Consider the following 6,536-nt stretch of genomic DNA (forward strand, 5'->3'; position numbering starts at 1 on the left):
CTTTTAGCTTCTTTAATCTCAGAAAGCCCTAAAACTTATGTGGTCTTTATTGTGAAAGACAGGAGGAGCGATGCCATGTCTGATATTGATCTAATACACAGGTCTGGACCATGGGGCTAAGATCCCTGATGTAACCTCTAACCTTCGATCCATATTTGATTGAAACTGGAAAGGATAAGAATAAGCTTCTGGATGGTTGACTCCCTATCTTCTCTTTCCTTGAGGTTACTTAGCTTATGCACACTTTAGCTTAGGCTAGTTCATATGTTTATGAACATAGTGTTCATATGTTTGATCCAATCAGCAAGCCTTCATTCAGTGTCATGTTTTGAACCAAGATTTTTCTAGAAATACCTATAGGCCCCAAGTTTATAATCCTTTTCTTTATCCCCTAAAGATTCCACCCATAGGAAGTAGTTTATTTCTTTTTTCTCTTGGGTTCCATCTTTGTATTGCACTGAATTCTGGCCACTTATTGTCTTATCTCTACTCCTGATCTTCCATCCTTCAGGCTGATTTACACATTTAAAGAGGCAACTAACTCTCTCCCTCCTCCCTCCATAGATGAGTATAGGAACTATCTCTATAGTTCCTATACCCGGGCATAGATGGTGTATGTTTCGGGGCTGATGGTGGTAAGAGTATTGGAATAGAATTTAGAGGTTTTATTCAGAAGTTAATTTGACCAAATCTTAAGATGGAACATGCTGGGACCACAGAAAGAAACAGGAATGAACAGGGCATAGAATAAATTCCATAAGCATTTTTAAAATCCCCTAAGGATTAGTTTGGATATGAGACTAGGAAAAAAAATCAGACCAGTCCTGGCTTATAAGAAGAATATATCATGTATGCCATCCAGCTGCTTTGCAAAGATTTTGCTTGGGAAACACAATGCTGGATGTGAGAGGCAATGAGTTTTAATTTGCAGGGCGTCACTGTCTTTTCTAGGAACAATTACTCTATTATCTCTTGCCTCATCCTCAAAAGCCACCTGTGACAGTGACAGCGAAGTACAAGAAGTTTCATTATTTTAATTCTTTTGTTTCTGAAAATGATCATTTTACAGCTGGATTCTTCCTAGTTTATAGAGGAAAAGGAGATTCTAAGAAAAGCTTTGAGCTGTTTTGGCTTTTCCCCCAAAGCTGTCCTAGCTGAAGTGGAAAGATAATAGCGTTGGAGCCCTGAGTGGCATTGAGCCCTCTGGATTATCATTAGCTCCAACTCCTTCCCTATCTCCTCCCACTCCCCTCTCCCTGTGTTCCTCTCTCTTCCCCATCTTGATGCCTTGATTCCTCAGGGTCTGAGTTTTGACCCTAGATGTCTTGAACCCACTCATGGGAATAGTGACATGAGCATAAAAACTCTCTTCCCAGGCTGTCTAAGAAGAGGTGGCAAGAATACACAGAACTATACAAAAAAGATATTAATGACCCAGATAACCACGACGGTGTGATCACTCACTGAGAGCCAGACATCTTGGAGTGTGAACTCAACTTGGCCTTAGGAAGCATTGTTATGAACAAAGCTAGTGGAGATGATGGAATTCCAACGGAATTATTTCAAATCCTAAAAGATGATGCTGTTAAAGTGCTGCACTCAGTATGCCAGCAAATTTGGAAAGCTCAGCAGGGGCCATAGGACTGGAAAACGTCAATTTTCATTCCAGTCCCCAAAAAAGGCAATGCCAAAGAATGTTCAAACTACCACACAATTGCACTCATTTCACAAGCTAGCAAAGTAATGCTAAAAATTCTCCAAACTAGGTTTCAATAGTATGTGAACTGAGAACTTCCAGATGTTCAACCTGGATTTAGAAAAAGCAGAGGAATCAGAAATCAAATTGCCAACATCTGTTGGATCATAGAAAAACCAAGAGAGTTCCAGAAAAACATCTACTTCTGCTTCATTGACTATGCTAAAGCTTTCGACTGTGTGGATCACAATAAACTGGAAAATTCTTAAAGAGATGGGAATACCAGACCACAATACCTGCCTCCTGTGAAACCTGTATGCAGATCAAGAAGCAACAGTTAGAACCAGACATAGAACAATGGACTGGTTCCAAATTGGTAAAGGAGCACGTCAAGGCTGTATATTGTCACACTGCTTATTTAACTGATATGCAGAGTACCTCATGCAAAATGCCAGGCTGGAGAAGCACAGGCTGGAATCAAGAATGCCGGGAGAAATGTCAATAATCTTAGACATCCAGATGACACCACTTTTATGGCAGAAAGTGAGAATGAACTAAAGAGCCTCTTAATGAAGGTGAAAGGGCAGAGTGAAAAAACTGTCTTAAAACTCAACATTCAAAAAACAAAGATCATGGCATCTGGTCCCATCACTTGATGGCAAATAGATGGGGAAATAATGGAAACAGTGACAGACTTTATTTTCTTGGGCTCCAACATCACTGCAGATGGTTACTGCAGCCATGAAATTAAAAGACACTTGCTCCTTGGAAGAAAAGCTATGACAAACCTAGACAAGGTATTAAAAAGCAAAGACATTACTTTACTGACAAAGGTCTGTATAGTCAAAGCTATGGTTTTTCTACTAATCATGCATGGATGTGAGAGTTGGACCGTAAAGAAGGCTGAGTGCTAAAGAATTGATGCTTTCGAACTGTGGTGTTGGAGAAGACTCTTGAGAGTCCCTTGGACTGCAAGGAGATCAAACCAGTCAATCTCAAGGGAAATCAGTCCTGAATATTCATTGGAAAGACTGATGCTGAAGCTGAAGCTCCAAAACTTTGGCCACCTGATGTGAAGAGCCAACTCATTGAAAAAGACCCTGGTGCTGGGAAAGATTGAAGGCGGGAGGAGAAGGGGACAACAGAGGATGAGATGGTTGGATGACATCACCGACTCAATGGACATGTGTTTGAACAAGCTCTGGGGGATGGTGAAGGACAGGAAAGCCTGGCGTGCTGCAGTTCATGGGGTCACAAAGAGTTAGACACGACTGAGTGACTGAACAGCAGCAGGCTGTCTAAGGTTGTTAAAGTCCCAGCCCGAATCCCTCCTGCATCCTTAGACCACCTTCCTGGCATCTTGGGCCCTTAGCAGTTCTCTGCTTGGGCTGGCCCAGCCTTTCTCAAGCTTCAGTCATTTCAAATCCTCTTCACAATTTTGATATATCCAAGTAGTGCTCATACTATCAATTCCTTCATAGTTTTAATTTGACTCATTTTAAAAAGCTTAAATAAACTTATCTCTAAAAGAAATATAATTCATCACCATAGTGGAAAAGCACTATCATTGACATAAGTGGAAGGTAACTACTAGGGTCTGACTGTTTGTGTCCCCCCACAAGTTCATAGGTTGAAATCCTGAAGCCGAATGGATTGGTATTATGAGGTGCAGCTTTTGGGAGGTGATCAGGTCGTGAGGGTGGTGCTGTCATGATCGGGAGTAATGTCTGAGAGCTCTCGTGTCCCTTGGCACCATGTGAGAATTCAGTGAGAACCCTGCAACTCAGAAGAAGGCCCTCCCTTGGCCATGCTGGCACCTTGATCTCAGACTCCAGCCTCCAGAAAGAAATTTCTGTCATTTATAAGTTAACTAGTCCATCATATTTTGTAATAACAGCCTGAAAGGACTAAGACAGTAACCTTATCAATGAGTGCAATCAGAGCATGGTAACTAATGTCCAGTCACATGACATCTAGAATTATCTCCCAGGTTGCCTGTGTTCAAGTGCTGCTTTTTGGAAATTCCCATGTGGGGACTCTCCACTTTGCTCTCAGATCACTGAGATGGATCTAAGGCGACTTTCTCTCACCACTACAAGGACCTTGGCTCCCTGTCCATTCTGTGGAGGACCTTCACCAATACTATTTCCTGGACAATGTCTACATTTCTAATAACCATCTCTTAAGAGTTTTCCTTAAGATCAGTGAGACAGTGTCTGCAAAGGGCCTTGCACATGTCTAATAATAGGATACCCTCAGGAAATGTTCATTCCTTGATCTAGTGTTCCCAATGGGTCAAGGAATAAAATTTGAATGATAGGCCTTCTTGCCTTTGTGTTTAGCAACCTGCTAAACTGGATTATTTGATCCTCAGAATGGCCACCCTTCCTTCCCATTTTGTTGACTTTCCTAGAATGGCCCAATTACCAGTAGTAGAACTAGAGTTCAAACCCATGTCTGTACAATACCAGAGTCCATACATTTAATAATTAAATTGCACTGATTAAAAAAAATCAATCCTATTGAGATCTATTTTACATATGATAAAGTGTAACCACTCAAATGTATGTTTGGATAAGTTTTGACTAATTTGTATGGCTGTGTAATCACCAGACATAATGTAGATTTCAACCACCAAAGTTCCCTTGTTCCTTTTCCTGGTAAATTACCCTTTTCTTCATCCCCAAGTTTCTGTGTTTAAAATGTTTGTCCATTCCTTTTCATTGCTGAGTAGTGTGTCCATACAGTGGGACAGTTTTTTTCTTACCCATTGCCTGCTAATGGACATTTATCTTCACAGTATCTCAGTCCTGTCCTTTTCTCTTCATCTCTGCTAATCAATATAGCCTAAAGAACCAGGATCTCTGGTCAGGACGACTATCATTACCTCTTACGTTCATCTCCCAGCCTCCTCCTTACCCACCTCCAGCTTATTCTTCAGTCTGTGGGCGGAGTGATCTTTAGAGGTGCCATTCTGATCAAGAATCATCAACTTACCGTAAAACTCTTCATCCCAGCATAAAGATCAAAATCTGTATTTTGTGTGGCAAGGTCTGCTGTGGCCCAGCTTCTTCCTACTTGTCCTACATGTCTCGTGAATGTTTTGTCAGTGCTCATCCTCCAGCATCTCTGATCTTCTTTAGATCCCTCCCATGTGTGAGATGCTCACTGTCTAAAAGCCTCAAGACTTTTGGAATGCAGTTTCCCTCATCTGAAATGTGCCCCTCCCAAATCCTCTCGGCCTCTCTCTGCTCGGCCAGTTGCCTGCTCATCTCCATCCAACTTTCACCCAAATCTCATTTCTTTAGGGAATACTTTTTAACCCTTCTTGTCAGCTCATTAGTTTTCTCAAAGAATTGTTTGCTTTTTCCCTTCAGGGCATATTTCTCTGTTTGCAATTTTACCTTCTCTGCTGGAATTGCAGTAAATGATTAGTTTTCGTTTCACAGTACTCAGAGATCTGGCTGGGCAGAGTCCATGTCTTTTACATCCTGTTGACCCACAGCGCATTGCTCAGTGCTTGGCACATACTAGACACCCAGTAAATAGAAGTTAAAGGAGTGAATGAATGAACTGACCCTTGGTGGTCTCCAGGAACACTTCTTACTGCTATAGGGAGACAAACTTGTTGCCTCAGAAAGGGGATTACATTATTGGAGAATTATTTTATGTTAGACGGGGTGATTATCTTACTGTTGGTATTTAGGAAAAATAGGGCTGTATCTACCTATGAGCTTTGAATTTTGGAAAGGAGATTTTCTTCTAAGAGAGCTAAAGTGTGAAACAAACATAAAAGAAATCAGGTTACACATCTAGGTAAATTACCTGAAAGGATGGGATGGCTTCTAGGCCCTTAAAACTTGTAACAGGATTGTTGTTATTCACAGAGCTAAAGAGTCCTTCAGAAATGGGTTAATTAGCCTCAGACAAAGGGGAAACCCTGTCTGGGAAAGGGTGTCTGGGAAAGGGTATCTGCAGAGGCAAGAACTGGCCCCACCTGACCTCAGTACAAACTCTTCAATTCAGATTCCTCTAGAGATGGCTGGGTCTGCTTTCCTTCTGATATTATACTCACTGAGCAGCCTTAGTTACAACCTGGTTTCCCATGCAGATTGGTTCATAGGAAGTGAGCACTGCCATCAACTAGTCTAATCTCTGGCCTGCGTGGTGTGCTATATCTCTTTGATCAGTTGACATTCTAGTTTTGTACAAGGATCTTGGCCACCACCTTGGTTAAGGGAAGTCTGTCCCTAAGAGTTGGCTGTGTTCTCTGCTCAGTGTTAAGTTTTGAGACGCCTGGCTGGTAGGCCAGAACCTGGACAGAGAAGAATTCACCATGAAAATGTCCTGCTATGTGTGTGCTGGGGGACAGTTTGGGTTTCCCATTTTACAGATGGGTAAGCTGATTGTTACTGTAGAATATAGGTCTTCATTCAATCTGTGTAAATTACTGATGTGCCCTGGATTTGTGACCAAGAATGCAAGAGGAAGGGAAAGATAGTAACTGACAGCTATTTAAATGTTTTCTATTCGAAATCTATAGTTGGAGCTCTGTGTTAAGTTTGGGTGAATCATACTTTTGCATACTAAAGGAGGAGTTGTTTTCACAGTGACCTCTTTGTCTATTATAGAATGAGAAGTGACAATCATGTATGAAGTATTTATAAGTACCAGATATCACAGATTCATTCACTAGACTTGAACCACCACATCTTTAGCAAACAGACTTTTTGTGTCTGTTTCCTAAATGTAAGATGGGAATAAAAAGAGCAAACATTAGTTGAGTATCTACTTTGTACCGAAAATGGTTCTACGCGCCTCATCTTAGAATTAGATCTTT

The sequence above is a fragment of the Cervus canadensis genome, chromosome 25 (genome assembly GCF_019320065.1).
Source record: "Cervus canadensis isolate Bull #8, Minnesota chromosome 25, ASM1932006v1, whole genome shotgun sequence".
Lineage (NCBI taxonomy): Eukaryota > Metazoa > Chordata > Mammalia > Artiodactyla > Cervidae > Cervus > Cervus canadensis.